This window comes from Crocuta crocuta, unplaced genomic scaffold (genome assembly GCF_008692635.1).
Source record: "Crocuta crocuta isolate KB4526 unplaced genomic scaffold, BGI_CrCroc_1.0 scaffold334, whole genome shotgun sequence".
NCBI lineage: Eukaryota > Metazoa > Chordata > Mammalia > Carnivora > Hyaenidae > Crocuta > Crocuta crocuta.
In genome coordinates this window covers 635,998-642,854 of record NW_027533260.1, presented here as the reverse complement: position 1 = coordinate 642,854, position 6,857 = coordinate 635,998, and the positions used below count along the sequence as shown (strand labels likewise).

At 44.8% G+C, this 6,857-nt stretch overlaps 1 long non-coding RNA gene across 1 annotated transcript in view; it reads right to left on the bottom strand.

Moving 5' to 3' along the window:
• LOC144217638 (uncharacterized) overlaps positions 1-5,540 on the bottom strand; it is a 10,621-nt gene extending 5,081 nt beyond the window's left edge. Inside the window, exons 1-2 of the long non-coding RNA XR_013330923.1 lie at positions 5,344-5,540; positions 349-530 (exon numbers count right to left, since the gene is read on the bottom strand). This is a non-coding gene — a long non-coding RNA (uncharacterized LOC144217638). The remainder of the gene's footprint in view (positions 1-348; positions 531-5,343) is intronic.
• Between the last annotated feature and the right edge of the window lie 1,317 nt (positions 5,541-6,857).

Below are 6,857 nucleotides of genomic sequence, written 5' to 3'. Positions count from 1 at the left end.
TTTTTTTTTTTTTTTTTTTTTGATGAAGACCTTGTTGCCTATGTGACAGAAAGCATTTACTGTGAGGAACTGTCTAAATGGAAAATGTACTTCATAAAAATGCCCATTTCTCTTTTGATTATGGCCTCCATCCGGACTAGAGGAAAATCAGGACCCCGCTCTGGACCATATGGTTTACACAGCAATGACCCACGATCTGCATATGCACCTAGGCTCCACCTGGCTGTGTCTTAATCTTCTATCTTCTCTTCCATGCTTTTTCCCAGTGGACTATTATGTGTGTGTAGTGCTGCTCTCAAAATTGTGCACATTCTTAGAAATCTCAAATCCTTTGGAAATACAGCTCACCTGGGACTTGCTCAGTTTCAGCTGCTCTTGGGAAATGGTCACTGAGTCCAACATCTGCCCAAATGACTCTTCCAGCTCTTCTCTGAATCTTGCTAAGAGGCCTCTGGTCAAGAGAATCGTCAGGGACAAGACACTGTTTATTCAGAAACTCATGGAATCTGTCTTTTCCTGGAAAGTGAGACCTGTGGATTTAAGGGGAATATTTATGTTAGATGGCATATTAACTACAGGCCCTGAATCTCTACTTTTATTGTCGAGGCCTTATCCTCACATGTAACTCCAGGCAAGACTTTCTGGTGACTCTGATCAGGCTTCTGGGAACAAAAATACCCTTAAGTGTTTCGTTTAACCCAAAGGCTCTGGAAATACAATGTCCAAGGCTGAGATGCTATTAATATTCACAAGTACATCCTAAGGATACTCATGGATTGATGACTTTTCCACGTACTGTTACCAGACTCGAGTCCTTGGACCCAGCAACAATGGAAATGAGGCTGGACCCAGAATTTAAAAGCACAGGNCTAGAAATAAATAAAAACATTAAAAAAAATTAAAAAAAAAAAGAAATAAATTAAAAAAAAAAAAAGCACAGGCAAGGGTTCATTGGGGCTTATGCTCGAGCACAAGGGAAGCAGAACCGAGGGAGGAATCCTTAGGCTGATGGACCAAGGAGAGATCAGGGAAAGTTTTTAAGGATACTCAGGTGGGAAAAGGGTGATGTGTAAGCATGCAGACTTGGAGATTTATTTATATCTGTGCACTTAAAGGTCACGGTTCTTCATGTGTTGCATGTCTCATATTAAAATCTCCTCCCCTTGGGGCGCCTGGGTGGCTTAGTCGGTTAAGCGTCCGACTTTCGCTTAGGTCATGATCTCGCGGTTCGTGGGTTCGAGCCCCGCGTCGGGCTCTGTGCTGACTGCCAGCTCAGAGCCTGGAGCCTGTTTCTGAGTCTGTGACTCCCTCTCTCTCTGACCCTCCCCTGCTCACGCTGTCTCTCTCTCCTAGAAATAAAACACTGAAAAATTTTAAAAAAAATAAAATAAAATAAAATAAAATCTCCTCCCCTTGCATGTGATTTTTATTATTAAAATGAGGACAAAAGTCAGTAAAAGGTCAAATCTGGCAGCCATTGTGTCTCAGACTAGTTAGATCTGATCCTTAGCTGGTGCTTTGCTCTGCAAGAGAAGTTGTAACAGTCAGCATGGAGTTTCCTAGGGGCACAGAGGCTTGCTCCCAAGGTTTTTGACTGTTTCAGTACAATTTAGTTAAGTTAAAATTTGAGTCTTTGACTATATATTAAAACCAAGAAAATTACAGGCAAATCTCACACATGAATACTAATGATACTATGTAAAAGACTAATAAATCGGCAGCTCTCTGCCCACAGGTAGGTACTGTCCTCATGCTTTAATAAAGCCATCTTTTTGCACCAGGAGGAGGAGAGGAGAAGGGGGAGAGGGAAAAATCAAATCCAGAAAAAGCTAATTTAGGATGTCATCAAGGGTTTTACCCCAGGAGTACAAAGTTGATTTAAAATCCTAAAGTTATGGGAGCCTAGGTGGCTCAATCAGTTAAGCGTTGGACTTTGGCTCAGGTCACAATCCCCTGGTTCATGGGTTCCAGCCCTGAATCCGGCTCTGTGCTGACAGCTCAGGGCCTGGAGCCTGCTTTGGATTCCGTGTCTCCTTCTCTCTCTGCCCCTTCCCCCCTTATTCTCTCTCTCTCTCTCTCTCTCTCTTTCTCTCTCTCTCTCACACACACACACACACAAATAAATAAACATTAAAAAAATTTTTTTAATAAAATAAAATTATAAAGTGAGGGGGGGTCTGGGTGGCTCAGTCAGTTAAGCATCCAACTTCGGCTCAGTTCATGATGAACCCATGGTTTGTGAGTTCGAGCTCTCTACTGACAGGTCAAAGCCTGGAGCCTGGTTCAGATCTGTGTTTCTCTCTCTGCCCCTCCCCTGCTTGTGCTCTGGCTTTCTCTCTCTCTTTCTCTGAAAAATAAATAAGCATTAAAAAAAAATTTTTAATCCTAAAGTTAGGGCCCCCAGGTGGCTCAGTCAGTTACGCATGTGACTCCTGACCCTGGTTCAGGTCATGCTCTCACAGTTTAAGGGTTCAAGCCCTGCATCAGACTCTACATTGACAGCACAGAGCCTACTTGGAATTCTCTCTCTCACACTCTTTCTCTACCCCTCCTGTTCATACTTGCACATGTATTCTTTTTTTTATCTGTCTCTCTCAAAATAAATAAAAACTTAAAAAAAAAAATCCTGAAGTCAGTAAATATAATTTACCGCAATTAAATTTTAAAAAATAAGATAATGAAAAACATTTAAGAAAATTCAACTTACATTGATGACTAAAACAACAATAAAAATTATTAGACAACAAAAATGTCCAGTACATAATATAACCAGAAAATATTCTTGAGGAGCTGAAGAAAGAGCCCAGTTTGTAATTAAGTTAAAAGTAGGGGTGCCTGGGGCGCCTGGGTGGCTTAGTCGGTTAAGCGTCCGACTTTCGCTTAGGTCATGATCTCACGGTTCGTGGGTTCGAGCCCCGCGTCGGGCTCTGTGCTGACTGCCAGCTCAGAGCCTGGAGCCTGTTTCAGAGTCTGTGTCTCCCTCTCTCTCTGACCCTCCCCTGCTCACGCTGTCTCTCTCTCCTAGAAATAATAAATAAAACATTAAAAAAAATTAAAAAAAAAAAAAAGTAGGGGTGCCTGGGTGGCTCAGCCGGGCAAGTGTCCAACTTTGGCTCAACTTATGATCTCACAGTTTATGAGTTTGAGCCCCTCATCAGGCTCTGTGCTGACATGACAGCTCTGTGCCTGGAGCCTGCTCAGATTTTGTGTTTCCCTCACTCTCTCTCTGCCCCTTCACCACTTGTACTCTTTCTCTAAAAAATAAACATTAAAGTTTTTTAAAAGTATAGATTGTTTTGCCCAAATTTATGTTTGTTTTTTTAAATTTTTATTTATTATTTTTTTTAGAGAGAGAGCACCAGGGAGAAGGTAGAAGAGAGAGAATTTAAGCAGCCTCCAATGTCAGCAGAAAGTCCAACATGGGGTTTGATCCCACAACCCTGGGATCATGACATGAGCCAAAATCAAGAGTTGGATGCTCAACCAACTGAGCCACCCAGGTGCCACTGGGTTTTAATGTGACACCAGTCAAACTTCCATTGTATGTTCACTTAATGGAATACTAAAAGTATTGTTTTAACTTAAAAAATATCTTTAATAAAAGAATAATGTGAGAATGTATATATGATAAACTCAGTTTTAAGAAACTGTTCAATTAATAACTTTTCAAAATGCATAAAAAGCCTAAAAAATAATGAAAATTTAACTATTGCTATCTCTAGGTAGCATATATTGGGAAGGGGGGGAACTGGCTTGTTTCTCACTACCCATGTCATGATCAACCAGAAAGGAAATACTCAAGTGAAATTTACAAAAACTCAAGGTCAAAAAGTCAGAAGCCACACCTTTCATAACACATATTCTGCAGGTTAATCTAATCATTTCAAAGTATTTTCATTTCTCATAGAAAAGAGGAAAGTATGAATTAGGGTCAAAGGAGAGTTGAAAACAGGCCTTGAGTAGGAGACTGGATACGACGGACCAAACTGTGTGTCAGCTGTGAGAATCACACCGCCATAAAGCCTATTCCCATTTTCCCAGGTGGTGGACTCAAATTACTGAAACCCTCTGTCCATGAAGACCTCCCCAACTCACTGCAGTTCTGAGACCCGTGTATACCCCAGCAAGCTACCCAATCACAAACACAAATGAGGCTGTCCAATTGATGTGGAAATCTAGAAGTTTGGAGCTGAGGGCCAGGAAAGAATTCTTGAGATGTCTTTGGTGCCCCCCCCCACCAAAAAAAGCGTTTTAATAAAGCATGGGGATTGACATGCAGGCAGGAAGAGCTGCACAGGAGTTGTAAAGGGACAACACAAGCCTCCAAGAATTTTGGAAACAAGGTTTCCAGGACCTTGAGGGGGTAGCTGTTGTTAGGTAAAGGTCATTCATTAAACCCTCAGTCACAAGACCCTTCAGATGCAGATCAGTGGGCCGTATGCTTAGAGAATGATAGCTAACATATATCTTGAGAGGTAGAGATAAAGGAAGCTTCCAAAGGAATTTCTCTAATTTAAAAAAGACACACAGAACCCTGGGGGTTTAGGATAATGTTACGCTAAGACTGCCTTTTGCCCTTAGCAAAGTGTCAACGTCCAGGCAGCTGAGCTCTCATAAGACAGTCACTCTGCCTATTTCAAGGACTGGCCAATGGGCTAAAGAAATTTAATTTTTTTTTTGCCTTTGTTCCCCACATCACAATCACTCAAGCCCACACTTCTGTCCCATCCTGAATCAAGTCACCCCATTCAAAAACCCAAGGCATTTAGGTTATCGCGGACTCACCCAACCAACCAAACATAGGCCACCAAAAATCCCCAAGGAAGGATGCCCGGGTGGCTCAATTCATTAGCAACAGACTTAGGCTCAGGTCATGATCTGACGGTTCATGAGTTCCAGCCCCATTTTGGGCTTTGCACCAAAGTGCACAGCCTGCTTGGGATTCTCGCTCTCTACTGTCTCTCTTCCCCTCCCCTGCTTGCGCTCAATTCTGTCTCTCTCTAAAACAAAACAAAACAAAAAAACAAAAACAAAACAAAACACACACACAAAAAGCCTTCAAGGAGTGATCCCTAGCCCCGCTGACCTACTCCCGTGACACCTTCTCACACCGAAGCCTCCTCTCTCCTCACTTATCACAGATCCCCTAACCCACCGCCAGATGTCCCCAGGCTGTCTTCCTCAACTGGACCCCACCACCCCGCCCACTCGTTGGGCGCCGCCCCTCTAAGCGAGCCCTACAGCCTCCTCAGTGCATCACCGTAAGTTTAAAAGAACGGCACACAACACTTCCGCTTCCGGTGCACCCCACGCCGACCACGTCTCCCGCTAGCTCTTGGGCACCTGGAGATAAAAGGGCCTCATCCTTCCAAAGACTGGAATTCAGGACCGTGGATACGTGGCAAGGAATGCGGCTGCCCGCATTGAGCGGCTTCCCAATGGGAGCGGCTGTCTTGAAATAGTGCGGGACCGACGCCTTCGCTCACTTCTTCCGCTCTCGGTCCCGCTTCCTCGGAAAGCCTTTCCGGCCCGCGCCTCCGCAACACGTCAGGGCCGCTACGCATGCTCAGTAGCGCGGCCGATGCGCCTCGCCTCCGGGAGCCGCTACGCATGCCCAGTAGCGCGGCCGATGCGCCTCGCCTCCCGACCGGGCACCTCCAGCAGCTGGGATGGTAGCTGGTGCAGTAGGTAGCGGAGTCCGGGAAGAGCTCTGATGAAGGGCAGCGGGCTCTGCGGGGGACACAGACCCGTGCACTGAAGAGCTGTAACTCCAGGGTTCGGATAGAGGTTGTGGAAGAGGAAACACAGGCCAGTAGGAGGGGGAAGCCAACCGCGAGGGCAGGCTGAGTGCCTGACCCTGAGAAAGAGGGTCCGGTGGAGGGGTACCGGGATCCCGGAGCTCAGACGCGGGGGGGCTCTCCACGTGGCCGAGGTGCCCGGCCGCAGCAGAGCCGGGTAACTGTTGCGAATCCTAAACCCAGAAAAAGTGCAGCGGTGAGCTAATGCATTTATGGAAACGTCTGCTGCGCTCCGCAGATCATACGAACCAGCCCTACCCCAAACTCCACAATCTGTTACACATCCTGGGAAATAAAAAGTTCAAGTTCAAAGAAAAGTATACTTCATCTAGACGCCTCCAACCTATCTGTGGGTTGGAGATGTCACATAAAGGCCTTGCTTTAAGTGCCTCTTCACACGGCGGAAGAGGATTTCGTCATCTCCCCGAGGACAAAGTGGATACCCAGGCTCAGCGGGACTTGTCATATTAATGTGACCTGTTGTCAGGCTGCAGCAAAATCCCCTGGTGTACACTTTTATGGCTCTTATTACCTAGAGAATCCTCAGTGTTTGAGTTCCACTGTTTAATTTTTTTAAATTTATTATTGAGACAGAGTGTGAGAGGGGGAGGGGCAGAGAGAGAGAGAGAGAGAGAGGGAGAAACAGAATCCGAAACAGGCTTCCAGGCTCTGAGCTGTCAGCACAGAGCTCGATTCGGGGCTCAAACCCGCGAACCGCGAGATTATGACCTGAGCCGAAATCGGTCGCTTAACCCACTGAGCCACCCAGGCGCCCCATCCACTGTTTAAGTTTTGATTTACACGGTTTTTTAGGTTTAGAAATGATGTTTTGATTATGTACGGATGCATGATAATATAAAAGATGTGATAGTCTCTTTAAGTTCAGATGATTCTGAAAAGACAAGTAGGAAACCAAATGACAAATAGGTACATAACAAAATGGTGAAGTTGCTGAACCTATTTTATAAGTACATAGGGGTCATCATTATTTAGACTTTCAACCTTTTTATACTTAAAAATTATTAGAATGCAAAGTTGGAAAAATAATTATTTCTTCTT